Raw genomic sequence first — 10,613 nt, forward strand, 5'->3', positions numbered from 1 at the left:
GCCAACTATTGCTTCTACGACTATCGCTACCGCTTAGTGATAAAGTAAAGCAATTACATGGCGATTGCATTTCATACAATAAAGCAACAACCATATGGCTCCTGCCAGCTGCCGATAACCGTTACAAAACATGATCATCTCATACAACAAATTATATATCATCACGTCTTGACCATATCACATCACAGCAAGCCCTACAAAAACAAGTTAGATGTCCTCTACTTTGTTGTTGCAAGTTTTACGTGGCTGCTACGGGCTTCTAGCAAGAACCGTTCTTACCTACGCATCAAAACAACAATGATTTTTCGTAAAGTTTGCTATTTTAACCTTCAACAAGGACCGTGCGTAGTCACACTCGATTCAACTAAAGTTGGAGAAACAGACACCAACTAGCCACCTGTGTGCGAAGCACGGCGGTAGAACCAGTCTCATGAACGCGATCATGTAATGTCGGTCTGGGCTGCTTCATCCAACAATACCGCCGAATCAATGTATGACATGCTGGTAAGCAGTATGACTATTATCGCCCACAACTCTTTGTGTTCTACTCGTGCATATAACATTTACGCATAGACCTGGCTCGAATGCCACTGTTGGGGAACGTAGTATTCCAAAAAAATCCTACGATCACGCAAGATCTATCTAGGAGAAGCATAGCAACGAGCGGGGAGAGTGTGTCCACGTACCCTCGTAGACCGAAAGCGGAAGCGTTAAGTAACGCGGTTGATGTAGTCGAACGTCTTCGCGATCCAACCGATCAAGTACCGAACGCACGACACCTCCGCGATCTGCACACGTTCAGCTCGGTGACGTCCCGCGAACTTTGGATCCAGCTGAGGCCAAGGAAGAGTTTCGTCAGCACGACGGCATGGTGACAGTGATGATGAAGTTACCGACGCAGGGCTTCGCCTAAGCACTATGACAATATGACCGAGGTGGAAATCTGTGGAGGGGGGCACCGCACACGGCTAAGAAATCAACTTGTGTGTCTATGGGGTGCCCCCTCCCCCGTATATAAAGGAGGGGAGGAAGGGCCGGCCGACCTCATGGGGCATGCCCCAAGGGGGGGAATCCTACTCCTACTAGGAGTAGGTTCCCCCCTTTCATAGTCCAACTAGGAGGGGAAGGAAAGAGGGAGAGGGAGAGAAGGAAAGGGGGCCTGCCCCCCCCCCCCCCAATTCGGATTGGGCTTGGGGGGCGCGCGCCTCCACTTGGCCGCCTCCTCCTCTCTTCCACTATGGCCCATGAAGGCCCATTAACACCTCGGGGGGTTCCGGTAACCCCCCGGTACTCCGGAAAATGCCCGAACCTATCCGAAACCTTTCCGGTGTCCAAACATAACCTTCCAATATGTCAATCTTTATATCTCAACCATTTCGAGACTCCTCGTCATGTCCGTGATCACATCCGGGACTCCGAAAAACCTTCGGTACATCAAATCACATAAACTCATAATACCAATCGTCATCGAACGTTAAGCGTGCGGACCCTACGGGTTCGACAACTATGTAGACATGACCGAGACACTTCTCCGGTCAATAACCAACAATGGAACCTGGATACTCATATTCGTTCCTACATATTCTATGAAGATCTTTATCGGTCAAACAGCACAACAACATACCTTGTTCCCTTTATCGTTGGCATGTTACTTGCCCGAGATTCGATCATCGGTATCATCATACCTAGTTCAATCTCGTAACCGGCAAGTCTCTTTACTTGTTCTGTGGTGCATCATCCCGCAACTAACTCATTAGTCACATTGCTTGCAAGGCTTATAGTGATGTGCAGTACCGAGAGGGCCCAGATATACCTCTCCGACAATCGGAGTGACAAATCCTAATCTCGATCTATGCCAACTCATCAAACACCATTGGGGACACCTATAGAGCATCTTTATAGTCACCCAGTTACGTTGGGACGTTTGATAGCACACTAAGTATTCCTCCGGTATTCGGGAGTTGCATAATCTCATAGTCATAGGAACACGTATAAGTCATGAAGAAAGCAATAGCAATAAACTAAACGATCATAGTGCTAAGCTAACGGATGGGTCTTGTCCATCACATCATTCCCTAATGATGTGATCCTATTTATCAAATGACAACACATGTCTATGGTCAGGAAACATAACCATCTTTGATTAACGAGCTAGTCAAGTAGAGGCATACTACGGACACTCTGTTTGTCTATGCATTCACACATGTACTAAGTTTTCGGTTAATACAATTCTAGCATGAATGATAAACATTTATCATGATATACGGAAATTTAAATAACAACTTTATTATTGCCTCTAGGGCATATTTCCTTCAGACATGACCGAGACACATCTCCGGTCAATAACCAATAGCGGGACCTGGATGCTCATATTGGCTCCTACATATTCTACGAAGATCTTTATCGGTCAAACCGCATAACAACATACGTTATTCCCTTTGTCATCGGCATGTTACTTGCTTGGGATTCGATCGTCGGTATCATCATACCTAGTTCAATCTCGTTACCGGCAAGTCTCTTTACTCGTTCCGTAATGCATCATTTCGTAACTAACTCATTAGTCACATTGCTTGCAAGGCTTATAGTGATGTGCATTACTGAGTGGGCCCAGAGATACCTGTCCGATACACGGAGAGCCAAATCCTAATCTCGATCTATGCCAACCCAACAAACACCTTCGGAGACACCTGTAGAGCATCTTTATAATCACCCAGTTACGTTGTGACGTTTGATAGCACACAAGGTGTTCCTCCGGTATTCGGGAGTTGCATAATCTCATAGTCAGAGGAACATGCATAAGTCATGAAGAAAGCAATAGCAATAAAACTTAACGATCATAATGCTAAGCTAACTGATGGGTCTTGTCCATCACATCATTCTCTAATGATGTGATCCCGTTCATCAAATGACAACGCATGTCTATGGTCAGGAAACATAACCATCTTTGATTAACGAGCTGGTCAAGTAGAGGCATACTAGGGACACTCTGTTTTGTCGATGTATTCACACATGTACTAAGTTTTCGGTTAATAAAATTCTAGCATGAATAATAAACATTTATCATGATATAAGGAAATATAAATAACAACTTTATTATTGCCTCTAGGGCATATTTCCTTCAAGGTCAACATGAGTAGCAAATGATTCATAAAAAGAGGCTACTATCACAGAGTCAAGTCCATATTTAGTGCTAAACTTATGAAAAGCATTGGTATCCATAAAAGATTTAACACAATCGTACTCAAGTTTTATACCTGACTCTTTAACTTTGTCGAGTTCCCAATCTTCAGTGTTGTGTTTAATTCTTTCCAGAAGATCCCCTCTGAATTCAATAGTTTTCTTCATAAAGGAACCAGTAGAAGAAGAATCGAGCATGGTTTGATCTTTATGTGAAAGCCGAGCATAAAATTTTTGTAAGATGATCTCTCTTGAGAGCTCATGATTGGGAAATGTGTACATCATGTACTTAAGCCTCCCCCAAGCTTGAGCGATACTTTCTCCTTCACGAGGCAAAAAATTATATATATATAATTCCGATCATGATGAACCAGATGCATAGGATAAAACTTCTAATGAAATTCCAATTTCAATCGGTTCCAATCCCATGTTTCAATTGTTTGGGAACGTAGCATGCAATTTCAAAAAATTTCCTACCATGACGCAAGATCTATCTAGGAGATGCATAGCAATGAGAGGAGGAGAGTGTGTCCATGTACCCTCGTAGACCGAAAGCGGAAGCGTTATGTTAACGCGGTTGACGTAGTCGAACGTCTTCACGATCCAACCGATCCAAGTACCTAAAGTACGGCACCTCCGTGTTCAGCACACGTTCAGCTCGATGACGTCCCTCGAACTCTTGATCCAGTAGAGGGTCGAGGGAGAGTTCCATCAACATGATGGCGTGGCGACGGTGTTGGTGATGTGATCCGCGCAGGGCTTCGCCTAAGCACTACGACGCTATGACCGAAGGAGTAAACTATGGAGGGGGCACCGCACACGGCTAAGAAACAACTGTTGTGCCTTTGGGGTACCCCCCGGCCCACGTATATAAAGGAGGGGTGAGGAGGAGGCCGGCCCAAGGGGGGCGCGCCATGAGGGGGGAGTCCTACTAGGACTCCGTTCCTAGTAGGATTCACCCCCTTTCCTTCCAACGGAGAGGGGGAAAGGGGAAAGGAAGGAGAAGGAGAAGGAAAGAGGGGGGCCGTGCCCCCTCCCCTTGTCCAATTCGCATTGGGCAAGTGGGGGGGCGCCACCTCCCGTGGCGTGCCTCCTCTCCTCCACTATGGCCCATTAGGCCCATTAACTTTCCCGGGGGGTTCCGGTAGCCTCCTGGTACTCCAAAAAAATCCCCGAACCTTATCAAAACCATTTCGGTGTCCGTATATAACCTTCCAATATATCAATCTTTACCTCTCGATCATTTCGAGACTTCTCGTCATGTCCGTGATCTCAGCCGGGACTCCGAACAAGCTTCGGTCACCAAAACACATAACTCATAATACAAATCATCATCGAACGTTAAGCGTGCGGACCCTATGGGTTCGAGAACTATGTAGACATGACCAAGACACATCTTCGGTCAATAACCAATAGCGGAACCTGGATGCTCATATTGGTTCCTACATATTCTATGAAGATCTTTATCGGTCAAACCGCATAACAACATACGTTGTTCCCTTTGTCATCAGTATGTTACTTGCCCGAGATTCGATCGTCGATATCATCATACCTAGTTCAATCTTGTTACCGGCAAGTCTCTTTACTCGTTCCGCAATGCATCATCCCGCAACTAAATCATTAGTTACATTGCTTGCAAGGCTAATAGTGATGTGCATTACCGAGAGGGCCCAGAGATACCTCTCCGATACACGGAGTGACAAATCCTAATCTTGTTCTATGCCAACCCAACAAACACCTTCGGAGACACCTGTAGATCATCTTTATAATCACCCAGTTACGTTGTGACATTTGATAGCACACAAAGTGTTCCTCCGGTATTCGGGAGTTGCATAATCTCATAGTCAGAGGAACATGCATAAGTCATGAAGAAAGCAATAGCAATAAAACTAAACGATCATTATGCTAAGCTAACGGATGGGTCTTGTCCATCACATCATTCGCTAATGATGTGACCCCGTTCATTAAATGACAACACATGTGTATGGTCAGGAAACATAACCATCTTTGATCAATGAGCTAGTCAAGTAGAGGCATACTAGGGACACTTTATTTTGTCTATGCATTCACACATGTACTAAGTTTCCGGTTAATACAATTCTAGCATGAATAATTGAAAGTGCAACTATCCCTGGGTGGTTTTGGTAATTCCTAACAACATATAGCTCACTGAGCTAATGCTATTCCAAGATAAATATTTCAGGAAAGCTCAGTGATTGGCATGGCATGGATTAGAAAGTGGACCCTTCAAAATGCTAAGGACAAAAGATTGGCTCAAGCTCAAAGCACAAGACTCTACATTTTCTATTTTTGTGATCCAAGATCACATTGAGTCTATAGGAAAAGCCAATACTATTAAGAAGGGATGAGGGGTTGCTTAATGAGGTTCTTGCTCAAAATGCTTAGTGATATGCTCAAAATCCCTCCACTACTTTCTCACATCCACATATGTCCCAAATCAAAAAGTCCAACTCGGCCCCACCGATTCTTTCTATCCGGTGGCACCGAATTCAGTTGACATAGCCACTGCCAGAAACCCTAGTCTTGTCGGTCTCACCGATAGGGATCTCGGTCTCACCGAGATGGGATTGTAATCTCTCTGTTTCCCTTCGTAACGTTTCGGTCAAACCGAGATGAGCGATCGGTCCCACCAAGATTGCAATGCAAACACTCTGTTTCCTTTTCATAACGTTTCGGTCAACTGAGATGAGCGAATCGGTCCCACCGAGTTTCCCTGGCCAACTCTCTGTTAGTCTATTACAAAAATCGGTCCCACTGAGTTTGTGTAATCGGTCTCACCGAGATTACGTTATGTGCTAACCCTAACGAAATCGGTCCCACCGAGTTGACGTGTCGGTCCCACCGAAATGCCTAACGGTCACATTATGAACCAAATCGGTTTGACCGAGTTCTTTGAATCGGTCCCACCGAGTTTGGTGATTTGTGTGTAACGGTTAGATTTTGAGTGGAGGCTATATATACCCCTCCACCCACTCTTCATTCGTGGAGAGAGCCATCAGAACATGCCTACACTTCCAACACATATTTTCTGAGAGAGAACCACCTACACTTGTGTTGAGGTCAAGATATTCCATTCCAACCACATAAATCTTGATCTCTAGCCTTCCCCAAGTTGCTTTCCACTCAAATCTTCTTTCCACCAAATCCAAATCCTGTGAGAGAGAGTTGAGGATTGTGGAGACTATCATTTGAAGCACAAGAGCAAGGAGTTCATCATCAACACACCATTTGTTACTTCTTGGAGAGTGGTGTCTCCTAGATTGGCTAGGTGTCACTTGGGAGCCTCCGTCAAGATTGTGGAGTTGAACCAAGGAGTTTGTAAGGGCAAGGAGATCGCCTACTTCGTGAAGATCTACCCTAGTGAGGCAAGTCCTTCGTGGGCGACGGCCATGGTGGGATAGACAAGGTTTCTTCTTCGTGGACCCTTCGTGGGTGGAGCCCCCCGTGGACTCGCGCAACCGTTACCCTTCATGGGTTGAAGTCTCCATCAACGTGGATGTACGATAGCACCACCTATCGGAACCATGGATAAAAAATCTCCGTGTCAACATTGCGTTTGCTCCCTCAAACTCCCCCCTTTACCTTCATATGCAATTATCTTACATTCCGCTGCTATACTCTTAGAATTGCATGTGTAGGTTGATTGCTTGACTTGTGCTAAGTTGCTAAAATCTATCAAGAACTAAAATTGGGAAAAGGCTATATTTTTATTTGGTCAAGTAGTCTAATCACCCCCCTCTAGACATACTTTCGATCCTACAAGTGGTATCAGAGCTTTGGGCTCCATTTGCTTTAATTTCCATAGCTTTTGGTGGTCATAGCCTTGGTTTCACAACCTAGGAGAGTAGGGCGTCTAGCGAGGGAAATTACCACCGTAGAGGTCCTTACTTTGATGGTACAAATTTTGCTAGTTGGAAGCATAAGATGAAAATGCATATTCTTGGACATAACCCCGCCGTTTGGGCTATTGTGTGTATTGGCTTGCAAGGTGAATTCTTTGATGGGAGAGAACCAAACCGTGAAGCTACCGCGGAAGAGTTGGAGATGCTACAATACAATGCTCAAGCTTGTGATATTCTCTTCAAAGGATTGTTCCCTGAAGAATCCAACAAAATCATCCGTCTTGAGAATGCAAAGGAAATTTGGGATACTTTGATTGATATGCACGAAGGTACCGACTCCGTCAAGGAATCCAAATTGGATGTGCTTCAAAGTCAACTTGACAAGTTCAAAATGAAGGATGGTGAAGGTGTCGCTGAAATGTACTCTAGGCTTGCTCTCATCACAAATGAGATTGCCGGCTTAGGAAGTGAAGAGATGACCGACAAATTCATCATCAAGAAGATCCTAAGAGCCTTGGATGGAAAATATGATACCGTGTGCACATTGATCCAAATGATGCCCAATTACAAAGATCTCAAGCCAACAGAAGTCATTGGAAGAATTGTTGCTCATGAGATGTCACTCAAGGATAAGGAAGAGCTTCACAACAAGTCAAGTGGTGCTTACAAAGCCTCGTGTGATGCTCCCACATCATCAAGTGAGAAGTAAACCTTCAATGAAGAATTGAGTCTAATGGTCAAGAACTTCAACAAGTTCTACAAGAGTAGAAGCAAAGAAAGAAGTTCCAAGTCAAGATCCTACAATGACAAAAGATCTTCTAGTCGTGAGCGTAATTGCTACAATTGTGGAAGACCCGGACACTACTCCAATGAGTGTACGGCCCCCTACAAAAGAAGAGAAGATTCTCCCAAAAGAAGAAGTAGAAGAGAAGAATCACCACCAAGAGAAAGGAGGAGTAGACATGATCGTTATGAACGAAAACCCTCTCGGAGAAGCAAGGACTCGGAAAGGAAGGAAAAGTCATCAAGGAGCTACACAAAAAGAAGACATCAAGCTCATGTTGGTGAATGGGTATCCGGCTCCGACTCTGATAATCATTCCGAAAGAAGTTATCACTCCGACTCCGAATATACTCAAGATGAAGGTGTTGCCGGTCTAGCACTTGTGTCAACCAACTCCTACGACATATTTGACTCACCAAATGAAGGAATTGGAAGATGCTTCATGGCTAAAGGTCCAAAGGTAACACACCGCAAGTATGTTGATTTCAATAGTGATGAAGATGATTTGCTAGGAGATGATGATTTACTTGTTGACAACTCTAGTTATGAGAACTATGATGAACTTGCTATTAATCATGATAATCAAGATAAAATGAATGACGATGATAAGAAGGAGATTGAGCGTCTAACTAAAGAACTAAACACTCTTAAGTTAGCTCATGAAACTACCTTGGAAGATCATCGAGAACTTTTAAAGACTCATGAGAAGCTACGCTTTGAAAAGCTCAACCTTGAGCAAGAGCATGAGTTCTTAAAAGCAATCAATGATGATCTTCGCAAGAAAAGTTCTTCTTACATTGCCAAGCATTTACTCTTGTCTACTTACATGCCACAAGTTAAATCTAGCAATAAGAACAAGAAAGATTCTTCCTCTAGTAGTAACAACAATCATGCTAAATCCAATGTTGTTGCTTCTAGTAGTTCTCTTGATTCCACTAATGATTCTCTTAGCCAAGTTACACTTGAGCAAGAAAATAGCTTATTGAAGGGAATTATAGAGAAAGGTGTTTACAAGAGCCTTGCCGGAAGTAAGCAATTTGAGGAGAATGTACGCAAGAAAGGAAGACACCGGAAGAATCAAGGTATTGGTTTTGAACGAAAGTTCAATGCCAATGGAGTTGAGTGGGAAGAAGATCAATACCCCAAGACGAAGTTTGTTCCTCAACAAGAGAAGTATGATCCTACTTCTTTCAAAGTGACACAAGCTCAAGATGATCTTCCACCACAAGACCACAAGCAAAAAGGCAAGGACAAGCTTCAAGAGGAAATTGATCCATTTGAAGAAGCACCTAAGGCCTTGGTCAAGTGGGTTCCCAAGACTACATCAAGTTCTACCTCATCAAGTACGACTACGACTCCAAGGATTCCCATCAAGATGGTGTGGATCCTGAAGAAGAAGAACTAGAGAGTTCTTGAGGGTGACTTCGCCAACATACTTCACTCTTATCATTTTGGCAAGGACAAGTGCAAACAACTTCCATATCTTGCACTAGTTCAAGGAGTCACAAACCCTCTTGTTGGTAAGACAAGGGACAAGGTAACCTAATGCTTTCATGGACATCATCTTGTGTATGCATCACTCTATGTCTATGGATATCCTTCCTTGTTCCTTGTGGGACTAACCCGTGTAGGTATTGAAAGTTCAACTCACTCCAAAAGATTGCTCCGAATGATCTACATCAACATCGAGCATCTACATCTTCAACACCTACATGAAGTCATCATCGACAAAACCCAAGGTTAGTTCATCCCTCTTAGGGGGATATCACATCTAGGGGGAGCTTTACTCTAATCAATTGAGCTAAAGCAACTCTAATGGTGTGAACACAACAATGCTTTATGTAAAAGTGGTAACCGCACTTGTGCTTAAATGATGAGTATGACCTATGATCAAATGTTCTCATTTGACTCCTAAGTCAATATACTCATATATAGATGACCTAGTCATCGCCAAATTGCTTGATAGATGCTAGAGTGTTTGTGCATGCTTTGTCACATATTTCACTTGCCATTTTATTGTGTGAGCATGTTGATTGCATATTTTACTCATTCGAGGACATCCATTTGTTGCTTTGATTGTTTGGCTTTTTCTTTTTTGCCAAATGGATGGACAAGAATGCCTAAGAACTCCCTCTAGCTATATATGCTTTTCTCGTCTCAAACTCTATTCATGCTACATCACAAAGATTGATCAAGTCAGATTCGAACCACTCTGTGTGAGGAGCACTCGGAGTTCCTGATTCGTCATAGACTTAAACCTCCAAAACCTCTTTGTGCATCTCGGTCTGACCAATTCATCCCTTTCGGTCCTACCGAGATCACTAAGTTGATCTAGGGTTTCCAATCTCGGTGCAACCTATTAGAACCTTTCGGTCACACCGAGTTGCAGTAACTGCTTGCAGTTTTGCATCTCGGTGCCACCGAGTCGTTCCACTCGGTCACACCGACAGTGTCAGGTTATATATAACGACGGGCCAAATTTTGGAAATTTTTCCGAACCACCTCGCCCGCGCGTAACCTGCTCTGCCTCTTCGGGTCTCCGGATCGTCCTCTCGTCGCCAGCGACCTCCCGCTGCTGGTCTCCGCCGCCGTTAACGGCAATCTGCACCACCGTTGCCGCCGTAGCAAGTTCGCCGCCGAACTAGGGTACGAACTTGAACTTTGTGCTAATCCATAACTCTGATTCTTAGCACATTGCTTTGCCATGATTCTTGCCACGATTGAAATCATCCTGTCCAACGAAAACATCCCGTAGATTAGTTTTGATTTGAAAATTTAGGGTCAGGTCTC

Source organism: Aegilops tauschii, chromosome 7, assembly GCF_002575655.3.
Source record: "Aegilops tauschii subsp. strangulata cultivar AL8/78 chromosome 7, Aet v6.0, whole genome shotgun sequence".
NCBI classification, from domain to species: Eukaryota; Viridiplantae; Streptophyta; class Magnoliopsida; order Poales; family Poaceae; genus Aegilops; species Aegilops tauschii.